Source organism: Trichosurus vulpecula, chromosome 4 (genome assembly GCF_011100635.1).
Source record: "Trichosurus vulpecula isolate mTriVul1 chromosome 4, mTriVul1.pri, whole genome shotgun sequence".
Taxonomy (NCBI): Eukaryota; Metazoa; Chordata; class Mammalia; order Diprotodontia; family Phalangeridae; genus Trichosurus; species Trichosurus vulpecula.
In genome coordinates, this window is record NC_050576.1 from 201,313,551 (window position 1) to 201,338,342 (window position 24,792).

General features: G+C 41.7%; 1 non-coding gene across 1 annotated transcript; it reads right to left on the reverse strand.

Moving 5' to 3' along the window:
- Window positions 1-14,822: 14,822 nt before the first annotated feature.
- Window positions 14,823-14,928, reverse strand: LOC118849289. Its single transcript, XR_005010336.1, has one exon. It is a non-coding gene; the product is annotated as a U6 spliceosomal RNA (small nuclear RNA).
- Window positions 14,929-24,792: the final 9,864 nt, after the last annotated feature.

The window sequence follows — 24,792 nt, forward strand, 5'->3', positions numbered from 1 at the left end:
CTTGAGACCCTTACTGGAGCACACCTGGATGTGTACCTGCCCTGTGGGAGCAGCATCCCTAGATGCTAGGGGAGCTGCCTCTCCCCATCCCCTAGTGGAAGTCCAGAGTAAAAAACAAACAAGCAAAACAAGAATAGAAGTTATTTGTCTCTTATCTCTTGCCTCAGTTCTTGCCTGGCCTTAAATAACTGAATGGGTGCTGCCTCAGACAAACTGAGACTAGGAAAGACCTTAGCTTAAAAAGGCCAAGGTCTCCCACTGCATCCCAGGCCATCTCCAGTTGTCCTGGTCTATGTCTTTCCACTGGGCCTGATGACTCTGGAGAAGAGAGTGAGGCTGGTGACTCCGCACAGCTCTGCCTCACTTAAATCCAATTCAGTTGCAAGTCAAGACATCACCCTCCTGATGTCATTGGATGAACAATATCTGCAAGTCCATAGAGTTGGTGGATCTTCCTGGTTCAGAGGCTCTTTTCACCTATTCCGCACCCACTGCTGAGGTCAGGAAGACCAAGGCATTGCTTCACCATCCCAAAGCTCCAAGTCCTTTAAAGTGGAGCCAGAGTAGCACAGGACCTGGAAGAATTCCCCAGGGGAGTGCCACTGTTCCATGCCTGCTCTATGGAGAGTGAACCCTGAGCACCCTAGAGTGTCCTGGGGTGGTAGTGAGGGGCACTTTGTGATTACCCTCATTACACTAGAAAATGGGGGCAGGCACTGTGAGGAATTTCCCTAGGCAGAAATAAAGTTTCTGGAGAAGAGAAGCAATCAATTGTTACAGAAGGCAGAGAAGCCTCTCTTGAACATTATCCTGGGCTATGTGCCAGAAAGGGAGACTAGTTCAAGAGAGTAGTTATGAGAGCGGCCAAGAAAGAAAAGTAAGGAGAAAATGGATTGGGGTGCCAGAGGACTGTAAGGCTCAGATCCAAGTTTTCTTACTTACTTCTCTTGTGACCTTCCCTTCTTTGAGACTCAACGGCTTTATCTATAAAATGGGAGTGGAAGGTTGGGCTAGTTTATTTCTAAGGGGCTTCTTTGACTTTGACCTTGAACTTGGAGCAGAGGTGAGAAAAGAGATGCACTTGAAGCTATCTCCAACTGGTTCTCAAGGGCCAATGTTAAAATTTCAGTGTTAACATTTATAACTTGTTGAGTTGTTTCAGTTGTATCTGACTTTTTGTGACTCCATTTAAAGTTTTCTTGGCACAGATACTGGAGTGGTTTCCTTCTCCAGCTCATTCTATTGATAAGGAAACTAAGGCAAAGAGGGTTAGGTGGCTCTGCCCAGGGTCACACAGTTAGTAAGTGTCTGAGGCTGGATTTGACCTCAGGAGTATGAGTCTTCCTGACTCCAGGCACAGTGCTCTAACCACTGCTCTACCCAGATACCCAGCTTAGGAATCCACTAATGCTACAAATCAGGGTTTAATTTATGGTTTTGTTGATTATATAGCCTTAAATGATGGAAAATGTTATTAATGTAGATCAGACTTAAAAGTATGCCTTGTAGCTGTCTATCTATCTATAACATCTATCTATTCATCATTCATCTTCCTCCTTCCTTCCCTCTCTCCTCCTCCTCCTTCCTTCCTTCCCTCCTTCCTTCCTTCCCTCCTTCCTTTTTCCTCTCTCTCTCTCTCTCTCTCTCTCTCTCTCTCTCTCTCTCTCTCTCTCTCTCTCTCACTCTCTCACTATCTATCTCTCTCTTTCCCTCTTCTTATCTCTTTTTAGAGAGAGAGCTGGGGTTGTTAAGCATTTGCTAGCATACCCTAGATGAAGTATAAACGTGGGGTTCTATGGAGACAAAGCACTGTGATCCAAGCCAGAAACAATCTTACTTCATTTAGCAGCCAAAGTTGACCCAAGGGAGTATATAGTATCTTGCATACAGTAGGTATTTAATGTCTGTTGAATTGAGTGATATAATTTGTATTCATAATGGGAAGCTTGGAACAGAAGCAAAGCTGAAGCTAGGAAGACAAACAGGAAGCAACTATAGCATCTTAAGGTATGTGAAACTGAATTGAGATGCAATAATAAACCTGGATTCCAGTGGATTGAAAATGAAGCATGCTACCCACCTCCTGCCAGAGACGTGATGGGCTTACAATGCAGAACAAGACATACATTCTGGGACATGGCCAATATGGGGATTTATTTTGCTGGTTTACGCATATTTGTTATGGGAGGTCTTCTTTTTTATTGTTCAATGGGGAGGGGAAGAAGAAGGAGAAATAATAAATGCTTGTAAAATAAATGAATAAATGAATAAATTTTTTTTAAAAAAGAAACTGAATTGAGAAGGCAAACTGAGCCCATAAATTTCATAGGATCCTAGATTTAGAGCTAGAAGAGATCTTCAAAGCCTGCCCTCTAATTTTTCATATGGGGAAACTGAGGCTCAGAGAGTTTAAGTGCTTTGCCCAGGGTCATATAGGTGTTAAATGTCTGAGGCAAGATTTGAACCCAGGTCTTTTTGAATCCACATTCAGTACTCTATCCACTACGCCATGCTGTCTCTACAAGTGTGTATAGAAAAATTGGGTGACTTCAGAGAATTATTTGCTCAGGATTACTGTAATGGCAAGCAAAGTGGAACTTTTTGCTGTTTTTTGTTTTGAAGTGATTCTCAACACTAAGGCAATCAAGTGCCTTTGATTGAGTCTTGCCTTTGTTTGATTCAAGAGCCCTTGAATGAATCAAAAGTCTTTGATGACCTGCTTAAGTCACAAGAAAACCTAAGTCACATGAGTTTGAGTCACATGGTTGTGATGCCCTCTGACCCTGAAGAAGTGTATAACTCTGAGGTTAGCATTTTGCTTGGGGGGCTCACTCATTTGAAGAGGGTTCCTGTGATTTCACCAGACGAGACTCTGGGTAGCCGTTAAGGAGCCCCCCGGCTTTGAAAACCCAGATGTTGATGCTTCTCTCTCTGGCAACTACGTATGTATTGCTATGGACAGACAGTTAGAAGCTCTGTCTGCTGATTTGTGTTATTTGCTCTGTTTATGTAATTTCTTCTTGTAATTTCTCTTTGTTTTTTCTCTGAAGTTGAGTGTACTGACTTTTTCCCCTGAACTAGGTGTATGATATATGTATGTTTAATTAAAGTGAGATTCCAAACCCCTTAAAGTTGCTTTCCTTAAAAAAGCAGATCAAAGAACCTGTTCTGGCAGCCCTCCTGTGTGCTGGTGTCATTGGCCTTACACCTCCACAGCAACTGCAAGGAGCATTGTTGTTAAAGTTAGTAAGTATCTGAGGCAAGATTTAAAAAAAACCCAAACAACATTTATTAAGCACCTACTATGTGCCAGGCACTGTGTTAAGTGCTTTACATAGATTACTTAATTCATTTGTTCATTAATCCATTTACATAGATTAATTCATTAATGAATTCCTAATTAATTCATTAATTCACAACAACTCTGGGAGAGAGGCTATTATTATCCCTACTTTACAGATGAGGAAACTGAGGCAAACAGGTTAAATGACTTGCCCAGGGTCACACAGTTAGTACGTATCTGAGGCCAGATTTGAATCTTTGGTAATAAGATATTTACTAGTGGCTGCTATTAGATTGATTCGAATACTAAGAGAACCACACAGAAATGGATAATCAGTTTTTACAGAGGCCTTGTTTTCAGAACGAGGAGGCACTTGCATACCAAAATGTATTGTTCAAAATTCATCTGAGCAGAGAGAGTCCAGGATTCTATCTCTTATCCCACCTGCAAATTCTCTAAGATTTGGACACCAATATTTTCATCTACCACACTGTAGCATTTTTTTCACCTTTACCAGCTGGCTACATTCCTCTTATGAGACTGAGAGAAAGAAAGGGGCAAGACAGTGGATCCACGGGTGTGGTTTTCAGAGGAGAAATTCTCAATCCTTAGCATTATATGAGTGGATATTATGACACAGAACACTGGGAGCCTTCTCCTTAGAGGTCCCTGGAGGAAATGAATGATTCTTTTCCTTCCATACCTCCTCAGACTACCTTAAAATAAAGCAGTCCTGATGTATTAACCATGGCTGCTGGTAGTAGTCCCCTTTGGTCAGAAGGAACAGGGGCCATGGAGTGACCGTAGAAAATCATAGCTATAGGGCTGGAAGGGACAGAAACATCTGTTTAGTTCAACTCTCTCTTTTTACAGATCATAGGTTAAGTCATTCACCCACAGTCACACAGGTGGAATACGACAGGAGTGAGATTTGAACTCAGGTCTTTTGTCTTCTTAGCCATGGTCCCTAGGAGTCAGAAAAGGAATTTTCAAAAAAAAATACAGACACGTATACATGTATGTGTGTGTGTGTGTTTGTAAGTATATGTATGTTTATATATATATATATATATATATATATATATATATAATTCTATAGAAGAAATAAGATTAGATTTAAGCTAGGCAAGCTTGTTTGGTTTTAGCTTTGTTGCTTATTAGCTATATGACTTTGAATAAATTACTTGGCTGCTCTGGGCTTTAGTTTCATCACCTGTAAAAGTGATATGATAATACTTGCATTGGCCACCTCATAGCTTATTGTAAAGAAATTGCTTCATAAACTGTAAAATACTATATAAATGTGAGCCCCTGATACGGCCCCAGCCAGGCAAGGCAGTGGGGTCCAATGCCTCTGACATAGTGGTCTCTCTATAAACAATGAGTGATACACTTTGGTCTTAGCATGGAGGGCATAGGGATAAGTTGGGTCCAGCTCCTGCTAAGTTTCCTGTCCTATACAACTGTCCTCTTCTATACAAAGTCTGGGCATCATGTGAGGTTCTATTGGCTGACAACTGAAGAGTCACAGTTCCCAAGGGCCTAGTTACAAGGAGACTACTAGGGTGATCCCTCAGAAACTGGCCTGAGGGCTGTGGAGGGGTCTTCACTTTGAGGACTTGTCTATGGGAAGGAGAAAACGAAGTCCCCTGAACCCCTGAACACCTGGCTCAGTGGGATGTGTCCAGTCTTCTCTGGGGAAGTCTGGCACTATTCTGTTGTTTTTAAGTTGTTTTTTCAGTCATGTCTGACTCTTTGTGATCCCATCTGGGATTTTTTTTGTCAGATAAACTGGAGTGGTTTGGCATTTCCTTCTCTGGCTCATTTTACAGATTAGGAAACTGAGGCAAATAGTCAATATTAAAAGAGAATAGATTCCCCCATGCCAATTACTATTATATATGTGTCTTAGGGCACAATCAGTAGAATATACTGATAGCTTCCAAATTAAACCATTTAACATTTCGAAGGGCATAGCATAGAGTTTTATTTTTTGGAGGGTGGGGTGGGGAAAGGCATTCAGGTTTAAGTGATTTGCCAAGGTCACACAGCTAGTAAATGTCTGAGTCTGGATTTTTGCTCAGGTCTTTCTGACTTCAGGCAGGGCCAGTGCCATTTAGCTGTACTCCGCCCCGCCCCCCCTTTCTTTGTAGCATGGGTTTTGAATATAAACTTCTGCAGTAATAAGGTATACTCATCTTATTAGGGCTTTTTTCTTTTGACATGGCACCCATTTGGACAATGAAGATGGATTGTGAGATTTCAAAGTGTAAGTGACCCTTCTAAGCAGCTGGATGTCAGAGTGGTCAGAGCAATAAGCCTGGAGTCAGGAAGATCTGAGTTCAAATGGGGCCTCCACGCAATAGGTTGGACAAGTTGCTTAACTTCAGTCTTGAAGGAAGCTAATGATTCTAAGTGGTGGCGGTAAATTGGGAATGAATTCTAGCCACAGTGCCTGGAATACAGTAGGCACTTAATAAGTGCTTGTTCCCTTTCCCCTTCCCTCTCTCAGTTACTGGTGGAGATCTGTAGTGTGATTGCCTGTTGCTGATAATGGCACAATACCCACCCATAAAAATGTCTTACAAGCGTGCTGGTTTACAAGAATTAATTGAGGGTGTGCTGTTGCTGGAGCCTAGAGTAGGTACCAGGAAGAGTACAAAATACAGATCAATCCAACAAGCGTTAATTAAGCACCTGCTGCATGCAAGGCGCTTGGGATACAAGGATGAAACAGAAAATAGTCCCTGTGCACATTCCACTGGGAAAATACAGCAATGTATACTGGTGACTATATACTTGATCATTTAAAGAGGGAGAATTTCAGAGTTAGAAAGAACCTTAAAAGTCATCTGTTCCAATCCCTACCTGATCAAGAATCTGCTATAAAATACCCTTGACAAATGGTCATCTAGCCTTTGCTTGAAGACACGTCGTTATGGGCAACTCACTACCCTGTGAGGCAGCCCATCGTACATTTGGAAAGCTCAAAATGCCCTGAAGTTTTATCCCTATATAATGAGGACAGGCCAATGAGCCCAGGCTATGGGCATGCACAGAACGCTGCTGATGCAATTCCCCATGTGGAAGAGGCTGGGGAACCTGCTTCTGGGAGTCATGGGGATGCAACAGAAATGCATTGGCGGGGGGACTTTTGAGCATATTTAGATTTTTCGTGATTGATTCTTGTCTGCTAACCACATGGTAAGGAGGAACCTGCTGATGACCCCGAGATGCATGCAAAAGGCGCTATTGAGAGGGAGCCTTGGTCTTTCTATCTTGATGTGACTGTTTGTGCCTCATGGCATCTAGTAAGAGGCAATGTGACCCTGTGAATACCAGCCTTAGTTCTTTATCTTGGCACTTATTCATTTATTTTTTTGGTATTAGAGATTAATCTGGAGTGTGTGACCTTGAGAGTTTTGGAAGATCAGGAGAACAAGCTACCCAAGTTTCAGAAGTCTGGAAATTGAATCTAAGCCAGGTTTGGCAGCCAGCCCAGCATTAGCATCCTAAGGTTCAAGGAACAACCTTTGTGACCCAGGCCAATAATAGCTGAGACAAGGACACATCTGGCAGAAATGGCTCATTTGGACATGAAATTGGGGGGACCAATCTTATATAGAAACTGTTTTAAGTCTTAGTTAATTTTCCCCAGAGACTGGGGTTGTATAGTAGAAAGTGTACACCTGAGGTATTGGTGGAAGACGTTTGCACAGTTATTCCTTCCATATGGCAGAGTTAAGGGTGTGGCACCCCACAATGATCTGGAAAATCCCTGTAAAAGTTTTTGACACTCCCTTTGTTCCAGAGAAGAAGTCTGAATTATTATGATATTAAAAAATAAACTGTTCCTATTATATAACACTATACATATGTTTGATGCATTTCTGAGTTTTTAAACTTTTTGTGTCATCCACTGGCCATGTCTACAGCTTCCATAAAACTCCCCCAAAATTCCCATTTAATTTCTTATGCTGACCCACAATATATCACTGTGATGGGGAAAGTCACTATGTGGAAAGCATGACTACTTTTTGCTTTGCTATATCTTCAAAGTAAATATCTCTTTGTAAAAGCTAACTGATGTTAATTGGTTAAATGGGAATGGAGTGCTAGTCCACTGGTGGCTAGTAAGGGGTGTGGGTGTAGTGGGGAATCACTTTGGAATAATCAAGATAATAGCATAACACCTAACAAATAATAGCTTGAATTTATGTGGGCAGCTAGGTGGCATCATGGTGCATAGAATGTCCAGCCTGGAATCAGGAAGATTCATCTTCTTGAGTGTCAGATGCTTCCTAGCTGTGTGACCTTGGGCAAGTCACTTAATGCTGTTTGCCTCAATTTCCCCATCTGTAAAATGAGCTGAAGAAGAAAATGGCAAACCACTCCAGTATCTTGGCCAAGAAAACCCCAAATGGGGTTATAGAGAGTCAGAAACCACTGAAAAACAGCTGAATAACAAAAGAATTTGTATAGAACTTTTTAGTTTTGCCAAGTGCCACACACATGTTAAAGAGATCTCAATCCCTCTGCATAATCCTAGAACCCCAAGGTGGGAAATATGGCCAGCCTGGCTCTGGGAAATTGAGATAGGAACATACTCACAACATTTCTATTAAGCCTAAATTTGCTTTTTTGCTGCCTCTACCCATTATTTCTAGCTCTATCCTCCAGGGCTACACAAAACAACGTTAACACCTTTTCCCTGTGATGGTCCTTCAAGCACTTGAAGACAGCTAACATATTTCCCCTCTTCTCCAAGCTAAAATCCCTAGTTCCCTCAACCTCTTCTCCTTTGGCATGATCTGGGGACCTTTCAACATCCTTTTTCCTTTCCTCTGGATGAAGACAATACTTTGTTCTCAAGTAGCTCATAATCTAGGTAGAAAAACAAGAAATATATATATATATGTATGTATATATGTGTGTGTATGTATAGAAATAACTTGGGAACTCTTGCAAAACAATGTAGTCCAAACTGAATATATAAGTCCCAAAGTGAGTACACACATGCCAAGGGGATGCACTTTAAAGTAGTAAAAATAATAAATCACATTTACCCCATGTATTAAAGTCTGTTTACAAAGCACTCTCTGCACACAAACCCTGTGAGGTAGGTATTGCAAGTATTATAATCCTCATTTTACAAAAGAGGAAACCCAGGCTGGGAGAGGCTAAGTAACTTGCCTTACATGACAGAACTAGTTGATATCAGTTAGTATTCAAATGCTGGTCTCTCCTAACTACAGATCTAGTAATCTTTCAGCTAAACCAGGCTAGTGAGCTTCCTCTAGGAAGTAAGTTTTGAGCCAACTTTGAAAGAAGATGATATTGATTAGAAGTATACAGGGTGTGTCTGTGTCTGTGTCTGTGTGTATATCTGTGTGCATGTAGGGGTTGGGGATGACCCAGGCGGACTCAAAGGTAACAAGTAGCTAGAAGCACCAGCCCCTGCAATAACTTATATCAAGCTTTTCCCTTTTATTCTCCCACTTAAATTTTTTACGCATTCTGGGGAAGGGAACAAATTATTATTAATTAGATAGCCATGAAGTATGAGGTATTTGCACTCACATAGGGGAATCAACCAACCAACCTACCAGCATTTATCAATGCTAATTAATCAATTAAGTGTCAGATATTATGTTTTGCACTAGGTCTACAAACATAAACAGGGAACAGCCTTTGACTCCTACCCTTAAGACCCCTTCTCCCCCGCCTCCAAGTTTACATTTTGAGGACAGGAGAAGGGAGAGACAGGAACAACATAAAATTAAGTAGGAGATATATACAATATAAACACAAAGTTAATGAGGGGGCTGTACTAACAACTGGGGAATCAGGAAGCCTCTTAAATGAGATAATACTTGAACTGAGCTGAAAAGGAGCTCGGCTTCCAAGGAGTGGAGGTGAGGAACAAGGAAGGAAACAGGCATTTATTAAGCCCCTCCTCTGTGCCAGGTACTGTGCTAAGCCCTTTACAAATATCATCTCATTTGATTCTCACCGCATCTCTGGGAGGTAGATGCTATTATGATCTCCATTTTACACCTGAAGAAAGTGAGGCAGGTCGAGATTAAGTGACTTGCCCAGGGTCACACAGTTGCTAGGTGTCTGGGGTTGGATTTGAACTCAGATCTTCCTGTCCTCTATTCACTGCACCTCCTAGCTACCTCTAGGCATAGAATAAGAGCATTCCAGAAACTGAGCAACAAACTGTATAAAAACAAGAAGGTAAGAGGCAGAATACAGTGTACAGGAAGCTGCAAGCTGACCACTTCTGCCAGCACATGGTGTGAATGAGGCGGTACAAGTTTCATTCAGTCTGAAAAGACATCTTGGAGCCAGATTGTGAAGGATTTTAAATGCCAAACAGAGTTGGTATTTGGCCAAGAGATAATAGGGAGCCAGTGAAGCTTCTTACTCTGGGGAATGACCCAGTTAGACTGGTGCTTTAAGAATATCTGTTTGGCAGCTGAGTGGAGAAAGGATTGGAGAAGAGGTCAGATGCCAGGAGATCAGGTAGGAGGCCATTACAATAATCTGGGTGAGAAGTGAGAAGGCCAGGAGTATCAGGATAGCTATAGCATAAGCGAAAAGATATGACTGTGAGAGATGTTAGGGAGGTAGAGTCGACAAGATTTGGCAGATGATCAGATATGGGCAATAGCGGTGAGGGACAAGTGAGCAATTGATGTGGGACATCCAGGTGGAGATGTCTAGCAGACAGTTAGAGATGTGCAGGCTTGTGCCCAGGAGAGACAGAGAGATGTGGATTGGATATGCAGATTTTAGACTGATCTCCTTAGAGAGGATAGTTAAATCCATCAAAGCTGATTAGTCCACCAAGGAAAAGTGTCTGATGACAACGACAGTTAGCATCTGCATAGCACTTTATGGTTTTCAAAGCTCCCTATCTCCATTTGGTCCTTATAACAGTCCTGGGAGATAAGTGCTAATACTATTCCAATTCTGCAGATAGACAAACTGAGCCACGGACTTGAGGGTCATTTATCTAGTAAGTGTTTGACTGAGGATTTGAACTCAAATCTTCTTGACTCCAAGGGCAGTGTTCTATCTCCCACATAGCTGTCTTCTGTCTCCAAGGCAGAACCCTGTACACTCACACAAGGTGGATAGGACATGGATGTTGTTCTACAAAAGAGTTTGGGAAGGATTTGTCAGACAGGAGAGAAGACAGTCAGGACAGAGTAGTGTCATAAAAATCCTAGGAAGAGAAAATATCCAGAAGGAAAGGAATGATCAACCACAGAGAGGTCCAGAAGAATGTGGGAAAGGCTGCTGGATTTAATGTAAGATATATACATATGATTGAACTGTGTAATATCAAGATGGCTCAGCCTGCATGTGGTATCAATCGATATCTGAAGGAGGCTGTGCCCCATCCATCTCTAATAAAGACTGTGATTTTCTCCTTTGTGGGGAGCAGGAGGGAGGCTATGGCTAGGTTCTTTCTTCTCTTGATTATGTCCAAGAAGGGAATCGGGTTAGAATTCTATCTGTCCACCATACCACAATAGTTATCTAAGAGTCTTTGAGACTCCAAGGATAGCCCTCAATCTACTAGATCCTGCTGTCTCTGTTGCATATAATGGAAGTTTAATAAACATTTCTTGAGTGAATTAACGTTGTTGTTGGTCCTTCATTTTTGAAGAGGACCAATGACATCACGGGCTGATGTCTTGACTCATGCATGAATCGGATTTAAGTGAGGCATAGTTGTGCAAAGTCATCAACTTTACTCTCTTATCAAAGTTCAGTGGCAAGACAAAAAATTAAGATGACTAGTGATGACCCAAGATGCAGTGGACGACCTTGGCATCTCCAATGCCTGACCAGGCTCTAAGGGCTCCACAGTGCCTGCTTCAGCCTCCTTTACAGTCATTGGAACAAATTGTTCTCTGCCCCTTCCACCAGGGAAAGTCTTCACATACTGCGGGTAAACATCCCCCCTAACTCACCAATGAGTTTGAGGAATGTCACTTACCCTCAACCTGGTTTGACCCGTCTGCTGAGATGGTTTTGCTAGGGTGTGGCCACTGCACGTACTCCAGCTTCTTGGAATTCATTTTAACAACTGAGCTGAGGGACCTTGCAAAAGTTACTTTATCTTCCACCCAACTGTGACCTGATGAGTTTTCTCATATATTAAAATAAGGAGTTAGACGAGATAATATTTAAGGTCCCTTCCAATTCTATGATTCTATAAAAAGGATGGATGGCAATATGAATTGTGCAAGAGGGAATTCTGCAGAGTTGGAAGAGAGGGGGAAGCAACATGAACAAAGGTGGGAATGAGTACAGCACATTTGCTGGACAGTAGGTAAACCAATTTGACTGGAGAGAGGCTTTATGTTGGTGATAATAGCTGGAGATAAGGTTGAAAAGCTAAATTAGAGCTAGATTGTAGAAGGTGTTGAATGGGGGAGCACTTTTATCTTGTAGAGATGGGGAGCCATTACAGGCTTGTGAATAAAGGGATGGATGGCATGATGAAGGTTCTGTTTAAGAAATACTCATTTGACTTTGCTATATAGGCTGGAGAGGAGAAGGAGAGACTCCAAGCAGATTATTTAGGAGGTTATTCCAATAACTAAGCATGAGGTGATAAAAACCTGGACTCAGAAGTGGCAACAGTGGGAAGAGAAGGGAAGAAAAAACTGCCAGGGGTACTAGAGAGGAAGAATCCACAGGGCTTGGTGACTGATTTGATGTAAGAGGCAGAGAGGAACAGAGGAAAAGAGATCTCTAAGGTTTTGTGCCTAGGTAAACAGGGAAACGATTCATTGACAGACCTGCAAGAGCCAATTTGTGAGGGAGAATAAAACTGGTTTTATAGGCGAGTTTTCAGGAATGGTTGGTGGTCTAGGTGGAGATGTGGAATTGGAAGATTGGGAAACTTCCAAATAGAACTAATAATTAATGTCAAAGGAATGGAAGGAGCTTGGAACTGTCAATGTGTTGTTTTCTTTATTAGAATGTGGGCTTCTTGAGATCAGGGACTGTCTTGTTTTCCTATTTCTATCTCCAGAGATTAGCACAGTAATTTTCAGATAGTAAACACTTTATAAAACTTCCTTCCTTCCTCCCTTTCTTTCTTCCTTCCTTCCTTCCTTCCTTCCTTCCTTCCTTCCTTCCTTCCTCCCTTCCTTCCTTCCTTCTTTCCTTCCCTCCACCCTTCCTTTCTTCCTCCCTCCCTTCCTCCCTCCCTTCCTTTCCTCCTTCCCTTCTCCCTCCCTTCCTTCTTCCCTCCCTCCCTTCCTTTCCTCTTTCCTTTCTCCCTCCCTCTCTCTCTCTCTCTCTCTCTCTCTCTCTCTCTCTCTCTCTCTCTCTCTCTCTCTCTCTATCTCTCTTTCTTTCTATCCATCTCAGAGAGAAGCTCTCCCTACTTGGCATATATTAAACTGAATTGTCTGACTCCTTTGATAAAGATAAAAAAAATTATTGTGAATAACTCAGACCCAATGTGAATCTTTCATTTTAATTCCTTTCACTTTCTTTTAGGGTGGACACAGCCACCTGAAAGCTGAGCATTAATAAGTTCTGAAAATCTGATAGCTGAGCATTAATCTGAAAGCAGAGCTTTAATAAGTTCCCCTGTGAAGTAGAGGTCTCTTCTCTGAGCCTGGGAGGTACCTGAAGAGCCATCAGGATGGTCCAATTCATATGTGCCCCATGAGGACCATTTGGGGAATGAGAATAAGAATCAACGCATGGAGAAGTCAGATGAAACAGTAACTTATACGAGCATCGGGGTTCTATTAGAAGGATGTTCACTGCTAAGGATGGAGGTTCAATAATGGTGGACTGTTGGCCCACTCCTTCTGTATGCATATGCAATGTGGCAATGATCCCCGTTCTCCTGGGTCCAAATCTCCAAGAAGATGGTACTGGGGGCATTTTCCCTCTCCTTTCCAAAACTTGCCTTTTGGAAAGAAATAAAAATCTATATATGTCTTAGATATGCCAAGAGGGGCTAGAACCCAAGCTTCTTATTTTTCAGCTTAACTAACTGGGCCTTTTTTCCTCCCAGTTTTTTTTCTATGTGTGTGTGTGTATTATTTATTTAGCTAAAGGGGAATTTTCACAGCATACTTCTTTTAAGGAAGACTCTTTACGTATAGCAAACAGGTTTGTCAGTTGACTTTTGCCTTTCCAGTGCTGTTTGTTTACTCAATAGAGCCTCTCTGCCCTCACCGCCTGCCAGGTCCCACTTCCTGGTTCAGCATCCTCATCCCTGCCTTTCATTGGCTCAGCTCGTTGCTATGGAGACAGGCCCACTTCAGCATTTGTTTGATGAGGTCACTGGCGATGTAATGTGTATGTGGTGGGTGAGTGGGTGGGGGGGAGGAGGGGGAGCTGTGGGATGGGAAAAGGGAGTTCCAGTGGTAGTCTTTTGTTCTTTTGCAAGAATGGTGTTGATAGTGGAGAGCGAGAAGATTCTAAGTTACTAGAAGGGTACAAGCATACCCCACTCCCCACAAGCATGATATTAGGACAGACAAGGATATGGAGGTAACTGTGATAAATGAGAACTATGGTCCTGAAGTGAGGGTTGTGGATTGTTTGAGGGTCTCAGGTTGTTAAGGTAGGGCTTAGGATCCTCAGATATGATAAAGACCTGCCCAGGGAAGGTACAATGGGGCCACTGAAAAATCATTCTATCAACTTAATCTTCTTAACCTTTCTGGTTCTCAATCTTCTCTGTGCCTTCCCTGAAACAACTCAAAAAAAAACTTCATCTACCCGCTTAACCCCTCTGGGCCTCAGTTTCCTCATCTGTACAATCTTAAAGGTTACCTGAAGTTTAGAGGCATTAAGTGACTTGTGTGTGGTTATGTACCTAGTAAGTGTTAGAGATGGGTTTGAACCTCTGTCTTCCTGGATCCAGATCCAGCACTCTATCTATTTGGTCACATAGCTCTCAGAGGCTAAGAGCCAGAAGGAATAACTAATGAATTCTATGATGGAATCAGCATCCCCAAAGAACCTGACATCCTAATGATGTCACTGCTAAATGGTATTAGGAACATAGCACAATTTCCTCAGGCCAGATAATCTAGTCATCTGAGGTTAGGGTCAGCAGCAGATGGTTGGGTTTGCTTAGAGGGTGGTATGTGTGTGTGTGTGTGTGTGTGTGTGTGTGTGTGAGTGTGTGTAGAGCACTGGTAACTAAGAGTAAGGGAGGCTGGTTATCAAAATGCATAGAGGTCAGCTCTGTAGCTCTTCCCAAACCAAACTACTTAACATTAATACAATCGAAGAATTAAAATGGGATGTTAGAGATCATCTATTTCAAAACTCATTTTACAGGTAAAGAAATTGAGACTCAGAAAAAAAGATGTTTTGCCCAAAGGTACATTGTCAGTAGTAGACCTCAGATGACATCCTCTGCCACCTCGATCCTTATCCAAAGCTCTTTCCACTCTCCACCCCCTCACCCCCACTCTCTTTGGCTAAGTAACATCTCAGTATCTTTTCTCAAACCACTCCCTCCATAATAATAGCTCACATTTGTATAGTTTTTTTTTTTAAATATGGAATGCATCCTTGCACAGGGGCCAGGCCAATCTTCTCCGTCTGTCCAATTTTAGCAAATATGCTGCCGAAGTGAACACTTATATGGTGTTTTAAGGTTTGCAGAGCCCTTTACACATGTTATCTTCTTTGACCCTTTCCACAGACCTGGGAAGCAGGTGCTGGTATAATCCTCATCATACGGATGTGGAAGCTGAAGCTAGGAGGGATTGAGTGGCTCGCCCAGAGTCACACTGCAAAGGAAGTATTTGAAACAGGAGTTGAACTCAGGTCTTCCTAACTCTGAGTCCAATTGTCAGCAAGGAGTAATGTTTCACTCTCATAACCCAAGACTATTCCAGAAAGGATCTCAAAATTCCCTCCTTCACTTCTGTACTTAACCTTGAGACTTTAGGTCTTCTTTAGTCCACACTCAATTATTTATTGTTTGTCCTTCATCGTGGAAGAGGATCAATGACATCAGGTGGGCAACGTCTTGACTTGCAAGGGAATTGGATTTAAGTGAGACACAAAGTCTTCAGCCTCACTCTCTCCTCCACGGTCAATTTGAGTCCAGTGGTAAGACATAGGTCAAGATCACTGCGGATGGCCTAGCACTCAACTATCATGCAGATAAGATCATAGGATAATAGACTTAGAAAGAGAAGGGAAGTTAAAGGTCATCAAATCCAACCCCCTCATTTTGCAGATGAGGTAACTGAGGCACAGAAATGTTAAGTGACTTGTCCAAAGTCACACAGGTCAAGTCAACAAGAATTTGTTAAGTGGTTAGTATGTGCCAGGCATTGTACTCGGTGCTGAGGTTACAAATTCAAGCAGAAAGGGAGTACCTGCCCTCAAGTAGCTTATATTCTAATGGGAGAAGAGAATACATAAAGGGGAGCTGAAAAGTAGGGGAGAGGAAGGGAAAGATGAAGGTCCTCAGTATGCGGACATTACAGAAGATGTCTGGTACAGTCTGGATTATAAGCAAGGCATGGAGCCCTGAGTCTGTTCTTTAATATGGTGTTTCTGGGAGGCAGCCAATTAGAGGGACAGGTCTCAGGGATAGAAGAAACATCTAGCAGGTAAAATTCAGGATTTGGATCATGGTCCTGGCATTACAAATCCAGTATTTTATCATCTGCATCATGCTGCTGTCTCCTCTGCTTGGTAATTGTTTTCAGACTGCCTCAACCTCTCCGCATTTCTGTCTTCCACTGTATTGTATAATTATCATTTAAATATCCTTCCTTTAAGGCCTTGTATACAGTAGGTATTTAATGTTTGAGTAATTTACTACACTGGAACCGAGAGCATTGCTCCAATGCTGACCATCTTTAGGGTAAGACATACTATGTCAATTACCTCCATGCATGTTTTTTTGCTTCTATGACAGTGGACTTTACTCATGGTACCCCATATCCACCACCATGATTTCCCACTTTCCTGCCTTTGCTCACCCTGTTTCTCATGTCTCCAATGCCTTTCTCCTCCTCCCTCTGTCTCTGCTACATGTTGAATTCTTATCCCTTAAAGCTCAAGTGAAATGTGTCTGACACCTTGTAGGTGCTCAATTGAGATAGCATGATACAGGAGAAAGTATTGGACTTGGGGCCAGGAGAGAACTCGGTTCACAATGTGCTTCTAACACTAGCTGTATGTTCTTCCAGATGCCAACCTTTCTGAGTTTTGGTTTATTTCTCTGACAACTGGGGTTTGTAATCTAGGGGTATGCTACAACCAGCTCTTACTGGCTTGGGAGAGCCACTTGTAAAATTTTCAGCAGTGAGCATTTACACCTCAGAAACCAACAAAAACTACAGACCAGGTCTTGATTTGTTGTTTTATTAATTACTTAACATAAGAAAGTGACGGAGAAAATGTCAATAGTAAAGATTAAACTTAAAAGTATGTCGTTCAATTTTCAAAGAGCTGGTTGTTAAACATGTACCAGCCCATCCCTGCCTGTAGCACTTGACTTACAGGCATGCTGGGAGGATCACATTAAATTCCACGTGTAAAGGGCTTAGAAAACCTTAAAGTATTGAATTATTGATATGCGATATTCTCTCCTCCAGGAAGCCTTCACTGTTTTTCCTGATTGGTAATGACACCTTCCCTCCATTCCCCTCGCCACCTTCCAATTGTACTTTATATCTCTCTGATGTAGTTTTTTTTAAATTAATTAATTTATTTTTAGTTTGATGTAGTTATCATGTACAGATGTTGTTGCTGAGTTGTTGCAGTCGTATTCAATGCTCCTTAACTTCACTTGGGGTTTTCTTGGCAGAGATACTGGAACGGTTTGTCATTTCTTCCTCCACCTTATTTTACAGATGAGGAACTGAGGCAAACAAGATTAAGTGACTTGCCCTGGGTCACACAGCTAGTGTCTGAGGTTGGATTTGAACTAAGGAAGATGAGTCTTTCCTGACTCTGGGCCCAGAGCTCTGTGCGCTATGGCGCCACCTAGCTGCCCTTCTGTATGGATATTTGTATATCTCTCGCCTCCTCCACTTGTTATCCACAGTTATCCCCATGAAGGCTGGGTCTATGCCTTATATAAACTTTTTGCCTCCTCCAGTTCCAAGCACAGTGCTCTGTATAGTAAATACTCAGTAAATGTTTGCTGACTTTGTTGTCATAAAGTGGGTCTGTTTTGTTACTTCATTCAAGGGGGTGGGCTCAGTTACTGAAATACTGAGGGGAAATACTTAGGAATTGTATCTCCGCGGTAGTCTCGTGAGATGGATGCTGAAGATGGCTTCAGGGTAGGGTCGAAAGAATTCTGATAGGAGAGGTCTCCCTTTGCCACTAAACAGCAGAATGACCTTGGGTAAGTTGCTTCTTTGCGACTCAATTTGCTGATCTGAGAAATTACAATAATGATATCACCTTACCTACACAGCAGAAGTGTTGTGAGGAACACATTAACTAATGTGAACATTCAGGTACACATCAATCAATCAACAGGCATTTATTAAGTGACTAGTATGTACTCGGTGCTGGGGACGGATAGGCAAAATGTTCAAAGTCCCTACTTTTGAAGGATTTATAATCTCACCAGAGGAAGTGCCATTTATGTGTATAGGGATAATCAAGCTTTGTGCTATACTCCATGTGAAGACAGGCTTTTTGTTAATCCATTTTCATTAGTCCCATGAAAATGGCTGTAGGGGTTGGGGTGGGGGCGGGGCTTGTTGTTGCTAGATGACAGTAATATCTCCAGTGTAGAAATTTTTAACCTCGTCTGTGTCATGGAAATGACACTTATGGGATTTCCTTATGGAAATTTGTTGATGTCTATGGACTCCTTCCCACTATGTTGTTTTTAAAGGCATAATATAAAATTCATAGAATTTCAAAGAAATTATTAATAATAAAAAATAAATAAGTAAATATTAATATATAGTTATCAAAAATTTTTTTCAAGTGAGTTCACAGACCCCAGGTAATAAACCAGCAGAGTCTTCTCAGGGACAAACACAGCAAACTCCCACCACTTACACAATTATTTGACTTGCTACCTTTTAACTTTCTCATACAGGTTTGAAGGCAATCAAGGGATATGTGTTGATATTTCCTCCTACATTCCTACAAATGGTAAACTAATTAATTAATTAGCTGTGAGCCCCCACATTGATTTTTTTTAAAAGAGAAATCTCTTTTTCCATACACTTTCTCTCTTCTTTTGATCAAACCATAGTTTCAAGGGTTTTAACAAACATATAAACAAAAATGTTGCTCAAAGTAAGTTTTTTTCAATAAATATATAATTATAATTATATATATAATTATAATATATATAATATATTAGCCTTGAGAAAGGTTGCAACCATAGTCAACTGTAAACAATGCCGTTACCGGCTGTCTCCTCCATAGCAATGGAATCTCCATCCAAAAATTCTGTTATCTCATGGTGTCATCTACACAGAATAAGAGTTAAACTCAGTTCTCTCAAAGTGTCTCTTCACACTCTCTGAGATGACAGCTAATTCTCATGGATTCTTGCAATCTCATTTTCCATGACAGTTAACTTTCCAAGAAATTCTCTCAGCCCTCTCTCAATCCTCACACAGACTCTCAGCCATGACAGTTCTCTCCCAAGATGACAGGATCAGAGGTGTAGAGCTGAAAGGGACTTTAGATCTTATCAAGTCCAATCCCCCTCATTTTACAAAAGAGGAACCTGAAGTTCAGAGAATGTTGAATGACTTGCCCACAATCACACATTGTCTGAGATAGGATTTGAACCTAGATCCTCTTGACTCCCAGCCCAGCACACTATCCACTATGCCATAGTGGCCTAAGCTTCTATTTTTTCTCTCTTAAAGATTTACTAATGGTATCTAGAATCTTTGTGAGAGAGCTTATTTGTGCTAGAATTGCCTAGGCATACACAGGTACATAGGGTAATTGGTATAGGTACATAGGTATAGAGAGCACATAGGGTAATAGGTAGGGCAGCTAGATAGTGCTGGGGATAGAGTGCCAGGTCTAGAGTTGGGAAGACTCCTCTTCATGAGTTCAGATCTGGCCTCAGATACGTACTAGCTGTGTGACCCTGGGCAAGTCACTTAACCCTCTTTGTCTCAGTTTCCTCATCTGAGCTGGAAAAGGAGCAGACAAACTACTCTAGTATCTTTGCCAAGGAAACTGGAAATGGGGTCAAGAAGAGCCAGATACAAATAAAAAATGACTTAATAGCAACAACAAAAAATTGGGAGGAGGGGATATTATCAGCTGGGGGGGGCGGGATTAGGATGGGCTTTATGAAAGTGAGGTCTTAAATTGAGCATTAGAGGAAACTGAGGATTCTGAGAGAGAATGGTGAGAAGGGAACATATTCCATGCATGGAGGGTGATCAATTCAAAAGCATGGAAATGGGGGATGGAGTTCTATGTATGAAAAAGAGTAAAAAGGTCAGTTTGGCTAGACTGTAGACTGTGTTAAAGGGAAGAAAAAAATGTGTAATGAGGCTGAAAAAGTAGGTTGGAAACAGGTTGTGAAGGACTTTAAATGCCAAAGAGAGGAGTTTATATTTGATCCTGGAAATAATAGGAAGCCACTGGAATTTATTGAATAGCAGAGCGACGTGGTCAGGTGTGCATTTTAGGAAAATCACTTTGACAGCTGTGTGAAGTATGGGGACAGACATGAAGCAGGGAGACCAATTAGGGAGGTACTGTAATAGTATAAGCAAGAGAGAATGAGGGCCTGAGTACAGTGGTGGCTGGGTGGGTAGAGGATGGATAGGAGGCACGATATCACAGTAGGGACCACCATAGTTGACTTATATGACACGTAGTATATATAATAATATTATCTGGCTTACACAATACCAATCCGATGTCTGTATTTGTATATAATAGTTGTATATATGGGGTGGGTCAGAGTGAGGAGACAAAGATGATATCAAGATTACAAACCTGGGTGATTAGAAGGATTGTGGTCGACTCATCTTCCTGAGTTCAAATCTGGCCCCAGATACTTACTAGCTATGTGATCCTGAGAAAACCACTTAATTAACTCTGTTTGCCTCAGTTTCCTTATCTGTAAAATGAGCTGGAGAAGGAAATGGCAAAACTATTCAGTATCTTTGCCGACAAAACCCCAAATGGGATTTTCATGAAGAGTTAGACACCACTGAAATGACTGAACAATGACAAGAAGAAAAATAGAAGTATTCAGAAGAGGGATGGATTGGAGGGGCATAAAATGATGATTCTGCTTTAGATATGGTGAGTTTGAGATGTCCATGGGACGTTCTGTTCAAAATATCTAATATATCTTTTGCAATGTGGGAAAGGAGCTCAGGAGAGCTACTAAGGCTGGATAGAAAGAGCTGGTTCTAGTTCAGTTGTCTGTGACTCTTTGTGACTCCATTTGGGGTTTTCTTGGCAGAGATACTGGAGTGGTTTGCCATTTCCTTCTCCAGCTCATTTTACAGATGAGGAAACTGAGGCAAACACAGTTAAGTGACTTGCTCAGGGTCACACAGCAGTGTCTGAGGACAGATTTTTACTCAGGAAGTTGAGTCTTCTTAACTCTAGGCCTGGCACTTTATCCACAGTACCACCTAGCTGCCCAGAAAGAGCTGGAGTCAACAGCATAAAGGTGATAATTAAGCATTAGTGAGCTAATGAGGTTACCAAGGAAGAGATTGTAGAGAAAGTTTAGGATAGCACGTTGGGGTGCACCCACAATTAGGGGATGTGATATGGATGATGATCCAGGAAAGGAGATTGAGAAAGAACGGTCAGAAAAATAGGAGAAAGGCCAAGAGAATCATGTCATGAAAACCCAGAGAGGAGAGACCATGCAGGAGAAGAAAGAGGTCAGCTCTGTCAAGTGGCTCAGAGGAGTTCAGAAGGATGGAGATGGAGAAGAGTTCCCCAGAATTGCCAGTTAAGAGATCACTGATGATTTTGGAAAGAGTAGTTTCAGCTGAGTGATTGGGTTGCAAGTTAGGTTGCAAAAAGTGAGAGAAGTGAGTGAGAGAACCGAAGATGACTAGTGCAGACAACTTTGGGGGGAGTTTGGCTGAGTGAGGGGTGAGAGTGTGAATGGATGGTAGGGTCAAATGGAGGGCTTTTTGTTGGTTTTGTTTTAAGAATTGAAGAGATCCGTACGTGTTTATAGGCAAGGCAACATGCATTTATCAAATACTTACTATGGGCTAGAATGCTGGGGATACAAGTATAAGAAAAAAATAATCCCTGTCCTCATGAAGCTTATATTCTAACAGAGGAATAAAAAACACAAAAGGCAGCTGAAAAAGCCTGGGTGAGGGAAGGTAAGGCCATAAGGGCATGGGGTTGAAGTCCAGAAAGTCAGAAGCAAAGGCAGGAGAGGAATGAAAGCTGATGGGCCTGAACCTCTTTCTAAAATGGAGGCCTTGGGAGGAATTCATCAATGGGAGAAAGGGGGAGGCCTAGTGGAGGGAAGTTTGAGAGTGGGAGGGCAGCCGAGGCATAGTGGAAAGGTCCAGAAAGTCAGTAGTAGACCTAAGAGAAGAACGAATGCAACTAGGAACAAGCCAGAGGACAAGAGAGAGACTGATGATTGGGGAAGGGGGTTGATAGTAAAATCTGCTGGAAAAGACGGGAGAGAATGAGACCAAGGGTACATGGAGAGGTGTTGTTGAGAAGGGGACATAGTCACCAGAGAAAGAAGTGAAGGAGGTGAGAATGGGGCATGATGTCCAGAGCTTGTGGGACGTGGAGAAGAGGCACAGAGCTCCTGGTAAATGGCCTCTATTTTCTCAGTAGAGTCTGAGCCAAGGTCTTCAGTCTTGAGGAAGAAGGAAAGAGATATAGGAAACTTGAGGTGAGGTGCCCACTTCCTTTCCTGGTCCCATCTTTTCCCTCTTTTATGTATTTTCTTCCTCTATTAGCCGATAAAACCCTTGAGAATAGAGATACTTTTATTTTTACCTTTTAGTATCCCCAGTGCTTAGGAATTGGCAAATAGTATTTAACCAATTATCTCCGACTCTCTCTCTTCTCTGTCTCTATCTCTTCTTTCTTTCTGTCTCTTTTACACATCTGTCTATTTGTCTGTCTGTCTAACTTGGTATCTATCTATCTCTTTGCGTCTGTCTGTCTATCTCTGACATCTGTCTATCAATCTATCTATCTATCTGTGTCTGTCTGTCTGTCTCTAACATCTATCTATCTACCTATCTGTCCATCCATCCATCCATCCATCCATCCATCCATCCATCCATCCATACATACATACATCTGTTTATCTCTAACATCCATTCATCTATCTATCTATCTATCTATTCATATTTTTATATCTATCTGTCTATCTCTAACATCTATCTATCTGTTATCTATATATCTGTCTGTCTGTATCTCTAACATCTATCTATATGTCTGTCTGTCTATAACATTTATCTATTTATCTCTAACATCTATCTATTCATATTTTTATATCTATCTGTCTATCTCTAACATCTATCTGTTATCTATCTATCTGTCTGTCTGTCTATCTCTAACATCTATCTATCTATTTATCTATCTATCTATCTCTATGTCTATCTCTAACATCTATCTACATGTATGTCTGTCTGTCTATAACATTTATCTACTTGTCTCTAACATCTATCTATCTATCTATCTGTCTGGTTTGTAACAGCTTCTATGAAACAGAGACTCAAATAGGGGCAGATGAAGTTGCCTTATGAGGGTCCAGGTATGATTAGATAAGCTACATTTGAAGAGGCCTATATGGTCTATATGACTGCTTGACTTTCCTTATCTTGCTTCAGTAGCCTGTGAATAGAAATGGAAGAGATGGATGGTGGGAGTAATCCAGGATAGGAGATTAGCAAGGTATGAACAAAGATAGGACAAGGGAGTAAATGATTTAGGAGTAGAAGATAGTGTAGAGCAAGTGGTCTCAGACTGGGGTCAGTGAGCTTTTTGCGGTGTGGGGCATTGGTGGGAGCGGCGAGAAGGGGTGGAATAATTGAATTTTAATATAATTGGCTTTTTTGTAATCCTATGTATTTTATATATTTAAAAACATCCTCCTGAGAACAGGTCCATAGGCTTTACTAGTCTGCTCAAGGAGTACATGACAAAACAGGTTAAAAACTCCTATTATACTGTCTAAGAAAAGGGTCAAGATTAGAAAGGGAAGAAAGGGAAGCCAGAGCCGGGGAATGATTTCATTGCTATGAGTGCTCTCTCCACTGACACAAATTGCTTTCTTTTGATGCCTTTGTGACAATCTTTGTGGGTTGCTATGGGTGAAAAAACAAAAAAAAATAATTGCTTGGTGGCCAATTTTCTGGTTATGAGCCTCACCAAGCATAACTGACTGGTCGTCAAATAATAGACCCAGCTGTTTGCTGGGCCCGTACACAAAGCCTTTTCGATCTTGGCAGAACCTGCCAGAAGCTCATGCTCTGGCAGCACAGGCTTTGAGATCCCAAGGTAGGCTCTCATCCTGTGATAAAGTACTGAAATAGCATTTTAGTAGTGGAATAATGAGGCAGCTAGGTGGCTCAATGGTTAGAGCTCTGGGCCTGGAGTCAAGAAGGTCTGAGCTCAAATCCAGCCCCAGGCACTAACCATGTGACCCTGGGCAAGTCATTTAACCTCTGTTTGCCTTAATCAACTGGAGAAGGAAATGGCAAACCACAAGAAAGCCTCATGGATGGCACTGGTGAGCTGTGGCCCACGGGGTCATGAAGAGTTGAACGTGACTGAACAACAACAGAACATATGGAAAAACACCTTGCAAATATAAAGCCTTACAGAGGCACAAGGACAGGTGGGTGATGAAAGAGCACAGGACTCTGGGCTCAGGAAGACCTGAGCTTGAGTCTTGCCTCAGACACCAACTGCTTTATCTTGGGCAAGTCACTTAACATTTCTATGTCTCAATTTCCTTATCCGTAAAATGGGGGTAACATACATAAAGTACTTTACAAATCTAAAAGTGCTGCATAGAGATTATTATGGTGATGATGATGTCTGGAGAGTCGTAGCTCCTTAAGACCACCTTGCAAGCTAATCTAATATTGGTCTCCTCACTCTAAGAATGGTAATAGGGGAGTCCTAGAGAGTTCCTTCCAGGAGCTGGGTTTCTAGAATTCTGAGAGTGGGTCTGAATTGCTGCATCCCATGATGGTTGCTTCATCTTATTTTGAGAGTTCTTACTCTAATTTACTTGGAATATCCTATTTCCAACCAAAGCCACCAGTAGTTCCAAGAGGAGGGAGTTCTATCCTGTCACACTGATTTTGAGTTTCTTTCTCCCAATAAGAGAAGGTTTCCCAAAGGACTGATTGTAGCTGCCAACATGTTCAGCCAGCCAATCAATAAATATTTATTAAGGTCCTTCTAGGTACCAGGCACCATGTTAAGCACTAAGCAGCGTTGTTGTTTGTTGTTTTGTGGTTTGTCCTTCATTCTTGGAGAGTACCAGTCATCACAGGGTGTTG